Raw genomic sequence first — 17090 nt, 5'->3', positions numbered from 1 at the left:
AGCACTTAACTAGCACTGAAGTCAGAGGACAGAGTGGATATATAGGTTCCTGAAGAGAACTGGGGATCACTAGAATGGAAAGTTATTGTCTATGGCCTCAGAATTATTTCCTTTCTGTATTCTTTGCTATGTAATAGAATCCTAAGTTACATATATGCTTAGCTTGGTGCTTTTAAGAGAAGTAAAGTCAAGACAAATTCTGATTTTTCCAGGAGAAACCCTGGGTAGGGGTACAAACAAACCAAAGAGATAAACCAAGAAATCTCTAAGATATGAACTTGGTTCTATATTTGTCTAGAACTGCCCTAAATTACATTTTTTTAAACCTGTAACATTTTTTTCCTTATTCTTTTCCTATATAAGGCTCTATCCTCTCCCTTGTTAATTGGAATTTTGTCCACCTTATATCAGATTATTACTCCCATCTTCTCCCCTTCTGACAAGTTCTTTTTTTAAAATAATATTTTATTTTTCCAATTACATGTAAAGAGAGTTTTCAACAATCATTTTTGTAAGATTTTGAGTACCAAGTTTTTTTCTCCCTTCATACCTTACCTTTCCCCTCCTCAAGACAGCAAGCAATCCAATATAGGCTATATATGTAAAATCATTTGGAACATATTTCCATATTAGTCATGTTGTAAAAAAAAAAAGTCAGAATGAGAAAAAAAAAGAAAAGAAAAATCAAAACAAGAGGGGAAAAAAACACAGGAAAGAAAAGCAAGCAAACTAATAATAACAAAAAAGTGAAAATAATATACTTTCATCCACATGCAGTCTCCATGGTTCTCCCTCTGGACGTAGATTTGCATCCACTGCAAATCTATTGGTATTGTCTTAGATCACTGTTTTATTGAGAAGAGCCAAATCTATCATAGTTGATCATCATTACTTTCCTGGTTCTGCTCATTTCACTTAGCATCAGTTTGACAAGGGAAGCCTGAAACTAAAGGGGGGGACCGCAAAACTCTCTGGAGAAATTCTCCTTGAACCCTGCTTCTGTGAGACCTGCCCCAGGAAACCAAGATAAAGTGGTTTATCTTGGTGGAATTAGTTGAAGTAATCTCATTTAGCTGGACATCTAGATTTCTATTGACCCCCCTATTGTTGGCTCAAAACCACTCCAATTAAGTGGTCTCATGTAGGCCTGGGGGCAGTGACAGTACTGAGGGAATCTCATTCCTTTGACACGTCTGTCTCTGATTTCCTTATAAAAACAGCCACCTGGGGCTCAGTCCTTGCAGAGGACCTAACATGTCATGCCATGCATAACAGCAAACCTCTGCCCACTGAAATGATATGCTCTTTCAGCGTTACCTTCTCTTAACTCTCTCACCTAAGACTTTATACCTCTCTGTTGGGATTTCTCTACTAGAAATTTTACTTCTCTGTCAGACCTTACCACTAAGGAATTCAGTCTTTCTATTCATACATAGCAAAGGCTGACTTCCCAATGCCAATAATAAACTCTTTTTATCAGTCTAGGTTTTCAGATTTGTAAATTCCTTTATGAAGGATCTCTGTGCTGCCAGAAAAGGGGTACCCACAATTCCCTACCCTGCACCAAATCCTAAGAGGGATTTAGGGGAGCCAAACCTCTTCATTTGGTTCCTTGAACCCCAAACCTGCCACTCTTTACCATATTAGGAATTTAATGCTGTTTGTCTAAGATAAGCAAACACTTAGGGCTTTTGGCAATAGAACAACTTGTTGTTGAAAAGTTTCAAGTTATATTTAGACCATAGGCAAGGTCATATCTCATAAGAATGAGAGATCTTTATCAGTTTATCCCATTCAAAACCTCTTATTTTTTAACCTTTTTGTTATGTTTCCTCAATCATCTCATCCTCAGTCTCCAATACCTCTGGGCCTAGTCTGCTAACAAATCCAGTGCCTTAATTATTTTGACCATGACCTAGAGTCTAAAGAGCCTATTCAGCATATAAATTGGAGAGCTGTACTTCCAACTCCCATCTGGGGCCACCTATTACCCCAACCATTTGCATTCCTTCACAAATAAAGATGCTTATCACAACAGAAATGCTAAAAGAAACAGACATATGCATCTAGCAACAGATAGATGATTAGGCCAAATACTTATCTACTTATTTAGTATATAATAACCATATATTTTCAGATTGGGGCACTAATACATTGTTGGTGGATTTGTGAACTGATCCAACCATTCTGGAGAGCAATTTGGAACTATGCCCAAAGAACTATCACATTGTGCATACCCTTTGACCCAGCAGTGTTTCTACTGGGCTTATATCCCAAAGAGATCTTTAAGGAGGGAAAGGGACCCACATGTGCAAAAATGTTTGTGGCAGTCCTTTTTGTAGTGGCAAGAAACTGGAAAATGAATGGATGCCCATCAGTTAGAGAATGGCTGAATAACTTATGGTAAATGAATGTTATGAAATATTATTGTTCTATAAGAAACAATTAACAGGATGATTTCAGAAAGACCTGGAGAGACTTACATGAACTGATGCTGAGTGAAATGAGCAGAACCAGGAGATCATTATACACAGCAACAGTAATATTATACAATGATCATTTCTGATTGGCTCTCTTCATGGCTCTCTTCAACAATGAGATGATCCAGGTCAGCTCCAATGGACTTGTAATAAAGAGAGCCATCTGCTCCCAGAGAGAGGATTGTGGGGACTGAGTGTGGATCACAACATGGTATTTTCACTTTTTTTGTTGTTTGCTTGCATTTCATTTTCTTTCTCACTTTTTTTCCTTTTTGATCTAATTTTTCTTGGGCAGCATGAGAATTATGGAAATATGTATAGAAGAATTGTACAAGTTTAACATACATCAGATTACATGCTGTCTAGGGGAGGGAGTGGGAGGAAAAGAGGAAGAAAAAAATTGGAACACAAGGTTTTGCATGGGTGAATATTAAAAATTATCTATGTTTATGTTTTGAAAATAAAAAGCTTAATAAAAAAAAGAAACTAAAAATACAATTGAAATTGGTCCAATAAGGGGCAGCTAGGTGGCACAGTGAGTAGAGCACCAGCCCTAAAGTCAGGAGGACCTGAATTCAAATTTGGTCCCAGACACTCAACACTTCCCAGTTGCGTGACCTTGGGCAAGTCACTTATCCCCAGTTGCCTCAGGAAAAAAAAGAGAGAGAGAGAGAGAGAGGGAGATTAAAAAAAGAGATCCCATGTTTGTATCTTCTAATTAGATGAAATATATCTAAGATACTATGTTTCTTTCTAAATTGTATACTGGGCAATTTGTAAAAAATTTTATGAGCTGTGATTTGACATTTTGTCAGCCCTGCTGTATATGTGTTTTAAGTTTTGTGAAATTTGGTCTGAAGTAATTTAGATATTACTTATATTCTGAATCTTAAGGTTTACCTTGCTTTTTTCCTTTAACAAAGAAATATACTTAAAGGGTAAAGTTAATAAAATTTTATAGGAAAAAAAAAGTGGTTTAGAAGCAAGAAAGACTGGTTGGGAAAACAATTGTTTTTGATAAGATTCAAGATTTTGAAGGAAAAGTTTCTGTCTCCAAGCCCCACTATCCCCACTCCTTGCTGCAAGAATGGATGAATGGGATAGAGAAGGAAAGAAAATATATTCAGCACAGTGAAGATGCTAAAAGCAAGTAAAAAAAAAGTAGGAAAAGGATTGGATCAGAATAAGAAAGAAAAATAGAAAGGAAAAAGTGTGAATGAAGGATCTGAGAGTTTTGGAAACTTCAAGGGAAATAGAAAAGCAGTTTGCTACTACTTTAAAAATTTTGGCAGCAAACAAACTACTTTTCATTATCAAGTACTTAACCCTTTCCTGGTTCACAAAATGAAAGAAAAGAGTTGGAAGATATTGGAGCAATTAAAAAAAAAACCCATGAAGGATATTGGTTCAACTGATTCACAACTGCACCAACAATGTATTAGTGTCCCAGGTTTTCCTACATTCTCTCCAACATTCATTATTATCTTTTCTTGTCATTGTAGTCAATCTGAGAGGTGTCTGGTGGTATCTCAGAGTTGTCTTAATTGGCATTTCTCTGATCAATAGTTTTTTAGAAAAATTTTTCCTGTGTTTAGAAATGGTTTTTAATTTCTTCATCTGAAAATTGTCTGTTCATATCCTTGAACCATTTCTCAATTGGAGAATACCTTGAATTCTTAAAATCTGAGTCAGTTCTATATATATTTTAGAAATGTGTCCTTTATCAGAACCCTTGGATATAATTTCCCACCTCCACCCCCCAGTTTATTACATCCTTTCTAATCATGTTTGCATTGTCTTTGTTTGTACAAAACCTTTTTAACTTAATATAATAAAAATTACACATTTTGCATTCCATAATGTACTATAGTTTTTCTTGGGCAACAAATTTCTTCCTTCTCCACAGATCTGAGAGTTAGACTATCCTTTGTTCTTCTAATTTGCTTAATAGTATCTGTTTTTTTGTCTAAATCATGAATCCATTTTGACCTTATCTTGGTATAGAGTGTTATGTGTGGGTCAATGCCTAATTTCTGCCATACAATTTCTAATTTTCCCAGCAATTTTTGACAAATAATGAGTTCTTATCTTTGGGTCTTTGGGTTTATCAAACATTAGATTACTCTAGTCATTAACAATTGTGTCTTGTGAACCCAACCTATTCCATGATCACTCTATTTCTTAGCCAGTCAGTATCAAATGGTTTTGATGACTGCTACTTTAGAATATAGTTTCAGATCTGGTACAACTAGGTCACCTTCATTTGCATTTTTTTTCCATTCCCTTGAAATTTTTGACCCTTTGCTTTTACAAATGAACTTTGTTATTGTTTTTTTCCAGCTCTGTAAAATAATTTCTTGGGATTTGATTGGCAATGCGCTAAATAAGTAGATTAATTTAGGTAGTATTGTCATTTTTATTGTATTAGCTCGATCTACCAATGAGCATTTGATATTTTCTCAATTGATTAAATCTGACTTTATTTGTGTAGAAAGTGTTTTTTAATTGTGTTCTTATGGTTCCTGACTTTGCCTGGACAGGTAGACTCACAAATATTTTATATTACCTACAGTTATTTTAAATGGAATTTCTTTTTGTATCTCTTGCTGTTGGACTTTGCTGGTAACATATAAAAATGCTGATAATTTATATGGATTTATTTTATAACCTGAAACTTTGCTAAAGTTGTGAATTTGTTTCTAATAGTTTTTAGTTGATTCTCTGGAATTCTGTAAATATACCATGTTCAAAGAATGATAATTTAGTTTCCTCATTAAACATGTGATCTCTTTAGGTAAGTTACCAGAGAACTTTGTTTTACTATCCAATTTTTTTTTACTTAAAATCAAATCAAATACAGATTTAAATTCCTAGTGTAATACTTCAATATCAATGCACACATATTTTTTTTTTTTTTGCTTAGGCAATTGGGGTTAAGTGACTTGCCCAGGGTCACACAGCTAGGATGTGTTAAGTGTCTGAGACCAGATTTGAACTCAGGTCCTCCTAACTTCAGAGCTGGTGCCCTATCCACTGTGCTACCTAGCTGCACCAATGCACATATATTTCTAAAATCTTATTCCCAAATGCATCAGTTGAAAGTAATTCTAATCATATACAATTTAAATTTAAACACATGAATTTAGACCATATTTTTGGAAGAAAACTCTTCTTCCCTCTCAAAAATTTCACCATCCAAATTTTTTTTCTTTTAATTAAAAAAAATTTCACCATCCTAGATTCCCAAAATCTTTACAAAAGCTCCTATCTCCTGCCCAACATTTGTACTCTTCTATATGCTCATGTAAACTGCTTGTATAGGAAAGGGGTAAAGATTTTATTTCCCTAGAATTCCCAAGCCATGTAGGGATAGACCACGCTTTTTTTTGTCCCTAGAGAAAAATTTAGGATTCTGGGTATCAGGATGCAGGGACCCATCTAGAGAGAAACTGAGGCTGACTGTAGAGCATGGAGAGGAGGTTCTGGGGAGCCTACCATTCTATGGAGAAACTGGTTTGGACATGTTATTCCCACACACAGTGACCCTGGCCATTCCCCAGTTCTTTCTAGGGAGAGAAACTTGAAAACTTAATTTAAGAAAAATTCAGGTTAGTTTGAATCAAGATGCCTGACAGGCAAACAGACATAAAACAAAGATATAAGACAAGCACTTTTAAATCCCAAGTGAGCAGATCTTTTTCTTTGTAATTCAGCTGATGAGAGAAACATAGAACACAAAACACAGGTTCACACAGGTATACACATGCACATTGCTTTTAAATTTTTCTCTTGATTTAATATTTGCTTAAGTTCTTTCCAAAAAAGGGCCATGAGGAGAAGAAATAGATACTGATTCTAAATCAATCAAACTTTCATTTTCAACCCTTCCTTAGGGTAGAAATGAGGAAGGGAGTTCCAGAGTTGTTGGAATCCTAGTGTCAACTCACCTTGAAACAAGGTGAAAACTCAAGGGAGGTGTCAGAATCCTAGTGTTAACTCAATGGAATTATTGGTTCACACCTTAAAGAGAAAATCCTTACAAGGTGATAAGTTGCTAATACTGATAGATAATACAGAGTCACAGCCAAAAGAGCAATGACCAACTGGGAGTTATAGGGAAGAGGCAATATCACTAGGGGATCCCAAGGATGGGGTTTCTCTGGTTCCTTTTCCTCCTCTAATACAAATTGTTCCACTGCATACTCACTTTCCTCAATATTAAAAAAAATTTAATACTGAATTTACATAAAGATCCAATTGTTGAGACACCTTGACCTCAGGGCATCTGTACTTTGGCCAGAAGACATTTCCTCCAAATGGGGCACCTACCCAAACAAAACAACAGTACTTAATCATTTTCTTTTTGTCCTTCTCTATAAATTTTGGTACTTTATCCCAGTTCTTAAACCTATTTCCTAAAGGACTATCTTCTGGAACACTAGATAGGTTTTTAGAATGAAATACCTTAGATTGTTCCTTTCCCTGGTTCACAGTATCTTGTCCCCTTTCATGGAGGACTGGGCCAATTTTACCAAAGGGAAATAGGACTACTTTTATGACTCAAACTGCTTAGAGTTTCTCAACCCCAAAAGGGAAATAAGAGCACTCTTATGGAATAAAACCACTTACAGACTACAACCTAACTCCAGTCACCCATGTGACTTGCCAGTTTTTGCCAAAGGAATAGCACTCTTTTTTTTTTTTTTTTTTTTTTTTTTAATTTAATAGCCTTTTATTTACAGGATATATACATGGGTAACTTTACAGCATTAACAATTGCCACCTCTTGTTCCAATTTTTCACCTCTTACTCCCCCTACCCCCTCCCCTAGATGGCAGGATGACCAGTAGATATTAAATATATTAAAATATAAATTAGATACACAATAAGTATACCTGACCAAAACGTTATTTTGCTGTAGAAAAAGAATCAGACTCTGAAATATTGTACAATTAGCTTGTGAAGGAAGTCAAAAATGCAGGTGTGCATAAATATAGGGATTGGGAATTCAATGTAATGGTTTTTAGTCATCTCCCAGAGTTCTTTTTCTGGGCATAGCTAGTTCAGTTCATTACTGCTCCATTAGAAATGATTTGGTTGATCTCGTTGCTGAGGAGGGCCTGGTCCATCAGAACTGGTCATCATATAGTATTGTTGTTGAAGTATATAATGATCTCCTGGTCCTGCTCATTTCACTCAGCATCAGTTCATGTAAGTCTCTCCAGGCCTTTCTGAAATTATCCTGTTGGTCATTTCTTACAGAACAGTAATATTCCATAATTTTCATATACCACAATTTATTCAAACATTCTCCAACTGATGGACATCCATTCAGTTTCCAGTTTTTAGCCACTACAAAAAGGGCTGCCACAAACATTCGTGCACATACAGGTCCCTTTCCCTTCTTTATAATCTCTTTGGGATATAATCCCAGGAATAGCACTCTTATGGACTCTAGCACTCAAGAGTTCTTTGGCTGACCAGTTTCTTGTTTACCTGGGTTGTGTGCACAACTTTACTGATTCCAAACTTTTCTCCACTGGTTTATCTCCCAAGCTGAATTAATTCTCTATTTTTCCTAGCCTGATCTGGAGCTCCACTTACTTTAATTTTTGCTTTCTCTGAGTGTGTCTTTTTGGAATTTACCCAATTGGAGCAGGAGAGCCCAAGCTGAGTCCAAGGACCACTGAAGAACTTTTCAGAGGGCACCTTCCCAAGGATTCAGTGTGGGAGAGACTCCTCATGAACAGGAAATATCCCAGAAAAAGCCCCAAAGCTGTGTGGGACAATGACCCCTTATCTAAATTAAAATCAGAGACTCTCAAGGTAAAAAGCAAAAAGGATTTATTACAATCTTGTAAGAAAGGGCAGCTCTCAACAATAGCAGTGTCATATAGGAGTGCAGAGTATATACTGCAGAGCAAATTATATTGCCCTAGTGCAAAATTCCCCTACCCCCTTCTGATCTTTTCTCCCATTGACTGGAAGTCCAGACTTACACTCTAAGACAGGAAAATATATCCAAAGACTAAAAATCTACCCAGAGACTAACTAAAAGACTATCCAGAAACAAAGAATGCTAGTCAATGACATACTCTTTACCATTTTAGTAACTTAATGCTGTTTATCTAAGATAAGTGAACACCAACTGCTTTTGCCTATAACACAATTATTATTGAAAAGTTCAAGTTATAATTAGGTTGAAGCCTCATTCTTATGAGAGGTCTTCATTCAGTTTATTCCATTCAACTTAGCCTGTCTTATGGCAGCTGAATTCATTAGGAATTTAACCCACATTATGGCGTCTTCCCCTTTGTTAATTGTGAGTTCTCTAAGGAATTTAGCCTGATGAAGAAATAGAGTAGTTGATCAGTGGAATAAGTTAGGTTCACAAGACACAATAGTCAATGACTATAGTAATCTAGTATTTGATAAATCTAAAAACCCCAGCTCCTGGAATAAGAACTCACCATTTGACAAAAATTGGTGAGAAAATTGGAAAATACTATGTCAGAAACTAGGCATTGACCAACACCTAATGCCCTATACCAAGATAGTCTAAATGGTTTCATGATTTAGACATAAAAGGTGATACTATAAGCAAATTAGGAGAACAAGTCTACTTCTCAAATATGTAGAGAAGGAAGGAATTTATGGCCAAAGAAGAATTAGAATGCATTATGAAATGCAAAATGCATAATTTTGATTTTATTAAGTTAAAAAGTTTTTTGTACAAACAAAACCAATGCAGACAAGATTAGAAGGGAAGCAATAAACTAGGGGGAAATTTTACATCCAAAGTTTCTGATAAAGGCATCATTTCTAAAATATATAGAGAATTGACTCAGATTTATAAGAATTCAAGCCATTCTCCAATTGATAAATGGTCAAAAGATATGGACAAACAATTTTCAGATGAAGAAATTAAAAACATTTCTAGTCATATGAAAAGGTGCTGTAAATCACTATTGATCAGAGAAATGCAAATTAAGACAACTCTGAAATACCACTACATACCTCTCACATTGGCTAAGATGATAGGAAAAGATAATGATGAATGTTGGAGGGAGTGTGGGAAAACTGGGAAATTAATACATTGTTGATGAAGTTGTGAACTGACCAAGCATTCTGGAGAGCAATTTCAATTTTGGGCAATTTCCAACTTTGCCCAAAGGGCTGCAAACTGTACATACCTTTTGATCCAGCAATGTTTCTACTGGGCTTATATCCCAAAGAGATCATAAAAGAGGGAAAAGACCCACATTTGCAAAAATGTTTGTGGCAGCCCTTTTTGTAGTGGCAAGAAACTGGAAAATGAGTGGATGCCCCTCAGTTAGAGAATGGCTGAATAAGTTTTGGCATATGAATGTTATGAAATATTATTGTTCTGTAAGAAACAACTGGCAGGATGATTTCAAAGAGGCCCGGAGAGACCTACATGAACTGATGCTGAGTGAAGTAAGTAGAATCAGGAGATCATTGTACATGGCAACAACAAGATTATATGATGATTAGCTGTGATAGATTTCACTATTTTCAACAATGAGGTGATACAAGCCAATTCTAATATGCTTGTGATGGAGAGAACAATTTGCATCAGGAAAAGGACTGTGGGAACTGAACATGGATCACAACATAGTATTTTCACCATTTTGTTGTTGTTGTAGTTTGTTTACTTTTTGTTTTCTTTCTCATTTTTTGGGGGGGATCAGATTTTTCTTGCGCAGCATGATAATTGTGGAAATACGTATAGAAGCACATACTTAACATAAATTGAATTACTTGCTGTCCAAGGTAGGGGATGGAGGGAAGAGAAAAAGAAAAATTTGGAACACAAGGTTTCTCAAAGATGAATGTTGAAAACTATCTTTGCATGTATTTTGAAAATAAAAAGCTATTTTAAAAAAATAAACTTAAAAAAAAGGAATTTAGGCTGAGTCTTTTCTCTTATTATTTGCTAAATTTCCTTTTGGAACTTAGCCTGCTGCTAAGTTTATTACACTGTTGTGTAATAAAATCTTTGCCTCTTGATTTGGTACATTAATTGATTTAAGTACCAATTCTTTGGAGACATTTTACAACACTGGTCCAAAAGCCCAAAATAATTTTTGAGTTTAACACCTCTGCATTACCTGTAGCTGCATGAGATTCCCAGTAGCTGTTAAAAGATGGTTGCTTCTGAACAATATTGCTGTCCATACATTTCCATATCACCATGATTTCTTCCTCTTTCTGTCTTCTCCTAGAAGTCTGAATTGCAAGATCAAAAGGAATAAAGAAAAAAAAATTGTTAAGGGTCTAGCAACATACAGATCACTTCTCTTTTTATTCTATATCATGCCCAGAGGACAAGCAAGACAACCTATATTTTGATATTATCTGTCTGTCCTAGAAACACTTGGGACAGGATCATTTCTGGGAATGTCTCATAAAAATTTTTGTCCATTTCTCTTCCCCTTGTGGAAGATTTCATAGTCCCTTGAGTCTCCACAAAGATTATTAAAAAAAAAAAAAAAAAAAAAGCAATGCAGATGAACTGTTTTTTTCCCAATCATTGCATGCAATGCATCCTGAAAAAAAATGTATATTTAATGAGAAAAAATTTTACACCATACTTCTTGATTGATTGATTGATTGATTATATCTGTTTTGGATGTGCTGTATTTGAGAAGCCTACAGAAGCTGATATACTAAAGAAATGCTGGCTCTTCTAAATGTTGATTTCTTTCCAGAGTCTTTTTCTTCCTATAGAGACCTCTCCTTGAAGAGAATCTTGGAAGCTATATAAATGTCAACTATTATTAAGATTGGAAAAGTAGATTGGAGCAAGATCGTGCTATGGCCCAGAGAGTCACAAAGAGTCAAACACAACTTTTGTTCAACAAAGATAAAGCCAGAGAAAGACAATTTATAATTTGTAATCAAACCTATGCAACTTGAGGAGAAGAGGAAGCAGTTGATGTAACTAATCCAGAAGGGGTCAACATATGGAAGGGAGGAGAGTGTAATCAGTACAGGAGCAGTAACCTAAGAAAGCACTGAGGGATGGAAGAATTGGAAGTCATGTTCAGTCATTTTTTAAGTTGTATTCAACCTGTGAGTTCACTTGGGGTTCTCTTGGCAAAGATAATTTGTCATTTCCTCCCCGAGTTTATTTTACAGATAAGCAAAATGAGGCAAACAGGGTTTAGTGACTTTCCCAGTGTCACACAACTAGTTCAGTGTTGAGTTTGAACTGAGTAAAATAAGTCTTCTTGACTCCAGGCCCAGCACTTTATCCAAATATAAAAAGCATGGTTAAGTATCATGAGGAAAGATAGAATGATGATAAAAGAATGTGGTCAAATAAACAAATCTCAGAATTCGTGAATATTAAAGTAGAATATGGATTAATGCATTCCACCTCATCTTGATAGCAAGACCAAGGAAGGACATGACCATCTCTGAGAAGTTTAAATGAATGGGAACTGAGAGCATTAAGGAATTGAAAAATGACAGTATTTGAGAGAACATCAACATAAACATTGAACTCCCTTCCTATGAGGGCAGAATTTAGGCTAGAAAGAAACTGTGATCCAAGTATTGAATTCATTGGGGAAGAAGAATGTTCTGAGGGATCAGAAGATAATGGCCTGAGGTATCTGAATTGGTGATAATTTCCCACAGTCGCTAACCTCAAAAGAGGAAAAGTTGCTAAATGTTGGAGGGAGGAGAATGTGTAAGTAGCAATGGGAAGAAAGGAGTATTCTGACCAATATAATTTATAAATAACCAAATATAGTTATAAATTATAAAGCTGTGAATAAAATTATAAATAAATAAATATTAATATTGGGTCAACTAGGTGGACCAATAATAGAGAATAAAATAATTTTTTAAAAAATAAGAGAATAAAATGGCAAACCACTCCAGTATCTTTGACAAGAAAACTTCAAATGGATTCACAGAATCAGATATGACTGAAAAACAAAAATAAAATATAAAGAATGTATGCTCAAAAAATGTTAGTGGAAAATGTAATTTTAAAAGTTTGGAGATCCTTGTTCTGTGGAATCAGGCCAGAAACAGCAAAAAGAAAATCGCCAGAAAACTTTTTTTTCATATTGCCTATGTCTCATCACTTAACAATCTCCTTGGTGTCTGTTTCTAGACAGTCGTAACCTGCAACCCTATCTTTCTAACGTAGTTTCAGAAAGTGCGTGAAGTTGAATCTTACAGTAGGTTAGACAATTGAGATGGGCAGAAGAAATGTGTGTTTAGATACAGACTAATGGAAAGAAAAAGTCTGGGTGTTTCCACTTAGCAAAGCCCTAGGAAGTAAATATATTTGTGATGACATCCGATGACTCAAGTGACATCCTAATCACCAGATGTTAACTCTCAATCAAACACACCCTGAACATACCTCTTTATCATTTCAAGGGTGACTCAGTCGTGGCTAGAAACTATAACTAATTGTTTATGGGGCTCATCTGCTTCACCTTTTATCTTAAATTTGTTAGGTTTCTATCAGCTCAGGTTTATTTAAGAAAGATATGATGTGGCAAAAGTTCTAGAGACCTTGATATAAGATGGTGGCCTGTTAATTATTAACCCCTAGGTGGTTATATTAACCATATTAACCCCTAGGTGGTTAATATGTAAGCACTTAAAAAGAAACCTAAATAATTCTGTGGGGTTCAGTGAATTAGAACTTTTTGGAATTGACAATCATTCAAAACACATCGATTGCCTGTTTCCTTTAAGTCCCAATTAAAATCCTACTTTCTACAGAAAGCTTTTCCTTGGCTCTTTTAATTACTTCCTATTTCTCTTATAAATTGCTTGTTTTATATGGACTTGTCTGCATTTTGTCTCTTCCACTAGATTGTAAGCTTCTTGAAGGGACAAGAACTATCTTTTTTTTTTTTTTTTTTTTTTTTTTTTTTTTTTTTTTTTTTTTTTTGTCGTTTTTGTATCTCCAGAACTTAGCATTGTGACTAATAAGCAGTGGGTACTTTATAAATGTTTATTGATTGATTGTTAACACATTCAGTTATAAGAACTATTTTAACAAACTGGTCTCTCTGTGCTTTTATAAGTTGTCTCCACTCTGTCAAATTGGAAGTCTCTGATACGCTCATTAAGAGCTACTGGAAACATTGGCTGTTTTTCTTCTACATATCAACTGCGCTAGTTGATTGATTATAGCAATGATCCAAACCATTCTAACAGGACTACTCTCCTCTTTTATATTTATGCTTGCCTACAAACCCCTGCTTCTGTCTTTTATACATGTCCTTTTAAAATTCAATTTTATCAAAGAGGTACCAGGACAGCAACATTGATTTCTTTGCCTACCATTTTTTTCCTCCTCAATGAAATACATTAAGAAATGGTTATTAGAATTTCATTTTTAAAAATCTCCTATGCTTCTCAATGTTTTAGAGACTCGAATTATGAGATTATCTCAAATCATAAAATGGTATTGATGGGGTAAATAAGATCCCAGTAAAAAGTTCTTAGGTTCCTAGTAGCTACATAATTCATAGGGAGAGGCATTAATAGGAGAGGGTCTGAATTACTGTATACAATCAAGAGCTCAAACTACTCAAGCAGAGAGGGGCATTAACAGGATTATTTTGTCCTTAGGTGGGCTTTTGTTGAATTTCTTGTCAAATTTCTTGCATTGACAAAATTATCATGACCCCAGTTACTGTATCCAATCAGAGGGCCAGGTTATAGATGTCAACCTGTAGGGTTATTTTTCTTCAATAAAAGAATCTATTGGTACCCCACTTCTTTGCTAACTCATTTTAGGAACTTAGCCCATTTACCTCTGAGTTCATTAGAAACTACCTGCCTTGTGGCAGCAAGTTTACTTTAGGAACTTTTCCTGCCTCATGGCATCTTTCTCCTTGTTATGGCTAATTAATTAGAAATTTAGCCTACCTTATGGCATCTTCTGGCTTCTTAATGGTGAGTTCCACTAAGGAACTTAGCCTGAGCCTTTCTTGCTGTGAATCACTAACTCTCTTTTGGAACCTAGCCCACTAGTCAATGGCATAATCCCCCACTTCTTCATCAAACTCCCTTTTGGAATTTAGCCCACTGCTAATAGCATAATAAAATCTTTGATTCTTTTTTGAGACATCTTGTAACCCTGGCCCCAAACCCCAATATATTTTGGAGGTTTAAGCCCTGCACTCCATCATTAGAGTCTCATGACTTAAAACTATAGAAAAGTCTGAGGTAGAATGAGAATCTGAACCCAAGTTTTTGATTCCATCTCCCATGCCATGTTTCTACTTTGACCACACTGCTTCTTACTCCCCAAGAGGAAGCAATTTCCAAATTTAATAGAGTTACCAATATGGCAAGCCCAGTCTGACTCACCTTATCCCTCCATAGTGTCATGAAAAATTATGGTGAAAATGCCATTTACTCTCTGGGTTAATCTTTGACAATCTGCGTGTTTATAAAAATTGTTTATAGGCAGTCTATCTTTAATCAAATATAGACAAACTATATAAGAATGGAAAGGTGGGAAAGGAGACAGGTTACAAAGAGTTCCAAATGCCAAACACAGAATTTTATATTTGATTCTGGAAGTGATAGACCCTCAGAAGGAAAACATGGGCCTAAACTAGTGATTACTCACCAATCCCAAGAGCTTTCTTTCTTTCTTTCTTTTTATTTATTTATTTAATAGCCTTTTATTTACAGGTTATATGCATGGGTAACTTTACAGCATTAACAATTGCCAAACCTCCAAGAGCTTTCTGATGCTGTGGGTGATGGCATCCAAGATGAAGCTAAATAGATCTATAGATGTCACCAAAGGAATTAAATCGCAACTGGGGAAGGCTGATGGGGCAAGAAAGAGGGAAAAGAATGAGGCACATGCAAGGGTGGCAGAGGACTAACATTGTGACATGGGTGAAATGGGTTCCTCATTTTTGATTTAATATCAAATAATTGTTAATACTAGATTCTCTTTTCATGCTCTATGGCTTATCACCAATAGTCCTCAGGAGTCAATGATGCAACAGTCACTGTGGTCACCTCCCTTAATATCATCTTATTTTTTAAATACAGGAAATGATTATTAAATATTGACTTAAACAGATAGTCATTAAAATGATAAGGATTAGTAGTTAACTCTTCAATCTGGGACAAGGATTAGCCCATTCCACAGGGCTGGGATCTTCATAAAAAGAAAGTTAATCCTTTAGCATTGAAGACTGATTTTTTTTATGATAACTTTTTATTTTTCAAAATACATTCAAAGATAGTTTTCAATATTCACCCTTGTGTTTCATATCTTTCCCTCCCTCTTCCTCTCCCCTCTTCCCTAGAATGCAAGTAATCTAATATAGGTTAAACAAATGCAATTCTACTAAACATATTTGTACATTTATCATGCTGCACAAGAAAAATCAAAGACTTATTTTTTTCTGTGGGTAATATACTATATTCAAAGTGCTGTGGCAAAGATACTAGTTGCCCATTTCTTTCTCCTGCTCATTTTACATATGAGAAAACTGAGGCAAATAAGGTTAAGTGACTTTCCCAGGGTCACACAGACAGTAAGTACCTGAGTTCAGATTTGAACAAAAAAGTTAAGTCTTTTCTCCAGGTCTAGTACCCTAGACACTGAATTATTTGGCTTCCTCCAGTGAGCTATCAAGTTCTCCTGTCACTACCATTGCCAAGAGGATGACATTTAGAGATAGTCATTCAACACTAACATCTAAGTGGCACAGTGGATAGAGCACTGGGCCTGGAGTCAGAAAACACTGAGTTTAAATCTGTGTGACCCCTAAATCTGTGTCACTTCACTTCTGTTTGCCTCAGTTTCCTCATCTGTAAAATGGGGGCAATAATAGCACTTACTGGATTGTGATGATCAAATGAGATAATATTTGTAAAGTAAAAAAAAAAAAAAATAATCTCTGTCTCTCAGTTTCCTCAACTATAAAAGGAGCATCATAATAGCTCCCCTCTCCCAGGGTTGTTATGAGGATCAAATCAGATGTTTCTAAAAGCACTTAGCATAGTGCTTGACATACAATGGATGCTATAAAAATACTAGTTATTGTGAATATTTACTAATCACCTACTCTATTTAAGATGTTTTAGAAAAGACTCACAGGTTCTGCCCTTAAGTTGCTCCTAAGACTTTTACAAATAACTAAAATACAATACAGCCTATGGTTATTGTCCTGAGAGGTACAAAGTGCCACAAGGTTTCAGAGGGAGGAATTCCATTCTTCCAGGACAGTTTGGATTGTTTTATAATAATTCTTATTCTTTCTTGAATTTTATACTTTCCAAAGATCTTCCACATCCCCATTTAATATTCATTCAAAACAATCCTGTAGAGAAGTAGAGAGCTGTTTATATTATTCTTCTGGTTCTGTTTTCTTTGCATCAGTTCATGTAAATACCCCATGTTTCTCTGAATTCTTCATTTTTACCATTTCTTATTCCTTATAATACACTATGACAATCATATCTTATAATTTGATGAAAATAAGAGTTAAAAATAAATAAACAGCTGAGCTTGGATGAAATGCAATGACAAAGCTTGGCTCAAAAATAAGATGGTTAGGGGACAGCTAGATGGCA

The 17090-nt window shown here is 35.3% G+C and overlaps 1 pseudogene; it reads right to left on the bottom strand.

The window, feature by feature from the left end:
* The window catches only part of LOC100927493, a 49674-nt pseudogene extending 38944 nt beyond the window's left edge, over positions 1-10730 (bottom strand).
* Positions 10731-17090: the final 6360 nt, after the last annotated feature.

The sequence above is a fragment of the Sarcophilus harrisii genome, chromosome 1 (genome assembly GCF_902635505.1).
Source record: "Sarcophilus harrisii chromosome 1, mSarHar1.11, whole genome shotgun sequence".
NCBI classification, from domain to species: domain Eukaryota; kingdom Metazoa; phylum Chordata; class Mammalia; order Dasyuromorphia; family Dasyuridae; genus Sarcophilus; species Sarcophilus harrisii.
This window is presented reverse-complemented; position numbering and strand designations above follow the sequence as displayed.